Source organism: Chrysochloris asiatica, unplaced genomic scaffold (assembly GCF_000296735.1).
Source record: "Chrysochloris asiatica unplaced genomic scaffold, ChrAsi1.0 scaffold00204, whole genome shotgun sequence".
Classification (NCBI taxonomy): Eukaryota; Metazoa; Chordata; class Mammalia; order Afrosoricida; family Chrysochloridae; genus Chrysochloris; species Chrysochloris asiatica.
The window spans coordinates 5,580,012-5,582,153 of record NW_006408722.1 but is presented as its reverse complement, the minus strand read 5'-3'; positions in this window follow the sequence as shown (position 1 = coordinate 5,582,153).

Sequence of the window (2,142 nt, the reverse complement as noted above, 5' to 3'; positions counted from 1 at the left end):
TGAATCCAGCTTGAACCTCTGGACGTTCTCTGTCAATGTATGATTGTAGCCGTTTCTGTATTACCTTGAGCAAAACTTTACTCGTATGAGATATCAAAGAGATTGTCCGATGATTTCCGCATTCTGTTGGGTCACCTCTGTTTGGAATGGGTACAAATATTGATCTCTTCCAATCAGTCGGCCAGATAGTTGTCTTCCAAATTTCCGACTTGATGGCACCTGACAACAACATTCCCTGAATTAGTGTACTCCCATCTGTCCCTATTTTTCATTGATGGCCTTCATAATTCTGGGATTCACATTTAGTCTTTAATCCATTTTGAATTGGTTTTTGTATAAGGTATGAGGTAAAGGTCTTGTTTCAATCTTTTGCAAATCGCTTTCCATTTTTGCCAGCATTATCTGTTGAAGAGACTATCATCTCCCCATGTGATATATTTAGGTGTTTTGTCAAAAATCGGTTGGCTGTATAGATGGGTTAATTTCTAGATTCTCGATTTTGTTCTGTTGATCTATGTATCTTTCATTGTACCAGTACAAAGCTGTTTTGACCATTGTATCCATTTAGTAAATTTTGAAGTCTGGTAGTGAGAGGTTTCCCACCATATTCTTTTTAAGCAATGCTTTGCTTATCCTGGATCTCATTCCTTTCCATATAAATTTGTAATTTTTTTCCCCATCTCTTTGAAGAATGTTGTTGGAATCTCGGTTGGGATTGCATTATATATGTAAATTGCTTTGGGAAGTACTGACATTTTCACAATGTTAAGTGTTCCTATCCAGAAGCATGGTACGTTCTTCCATTTTGTAGGTCTCTTTTGGTTTCTTGTAGTAGTGTTTTGTAGTTTTCTTTGTATGAGTCCTTTGTTTCTCTGATTACATTTATTCCTAGATATTTCATCTTTTGGGTGGCTTGTTTCCTCTTTGAGCTACTGCATCCATAGAGATAGGTCAAGTTCATCAAAATGTGTCAGATTGCACTTTTTTTTCCCTCTTGTTTCTTCTTCTAGTTGAGTTCTGATCATCCATCCTGTGGGTGTTCTTGTGCATGTGCCCTCACTTTACTCTCCACTCTAGTCCACTGACTCTTGGCCCAAGAATCCCCAGGAATTTCATACTGCTGGCCAACCAGATCTCCACCCAGGTTCACAGGAGTCTATTGAACGTTAATTTTGTTAATCCTTTCAAAGAACCAGCTTCTTGTCCTGTTGATTGTTTCTATAGTTTTTCTGTTTTCTATCTCATTTATTTCTGCTCTAATCTTCATTATTTTTTTTCTTTTGGTGGCTGTAAGTTCCCTCTGTTGGTCTGTTTCTAATTGTTGTAGATGTTGTGTTATTGTGTTAATTTTGGTTCTTTCTTCTTTTTGGATGTGTGCATTTGTTGCAATAAGTTGTCCTCTCATTACCACTTTTACCATGTCTCAAAGATTTTGGTATGTAGTGTTTTCATTCTCATTTGTTTCCAGGAACTTTGTGAGTTCAAGTTTTATTTCTCCCACTACCCTTTATAGGTTTTCAGCAGGGTGTTATTCAGTTTCCATGTACATGACTTTATTCCTTGGTCTTCCTATTGTTTATATCCAATTTGATAGCACTGTGGTCTGAGAAGATGCTTTTTAGTATTTTGATATTTGTAAATTTATGGAGGTTTGTTTTGTTTTGCCTAACCCATGGTCTATTGTGGAGAATGTTCCAATGTCACTGGAAAAGAATGTGTATTGTGCAGTTGTTGTATTGAATGCTTTGAACACATCTATGAGGTCCAGTTGGCCAATTGTGTTGTTAGTTCCTCTGTCTTTTTGTCAAGTTTCTTTCTGGTTGTTGTACCCATTTTTGAAAGTGGTGTATTCAAATCATCCATTATTCTTGTAGATTCATACATTTCTTTCTTCAAATCTATTAGAATTTGTTTTATATATTTTGGAGCTGTTTCATTGGGAGCATAGATATTTATTATGGTTATGTCATCTTTTTCAATTGTCCCTTTAATCATGAGATAATGTCCATCTTTATCTATTATGCTAGTTTTTCCCTTAATATTTATCTTATCAGTTTTTAATTTTTAGTATGTCCCACTCATCTATTTTATCTATTTTTGTTTGTGTGGTTTTCAAAATGTTTTGTGGTCCATGTATTCCCA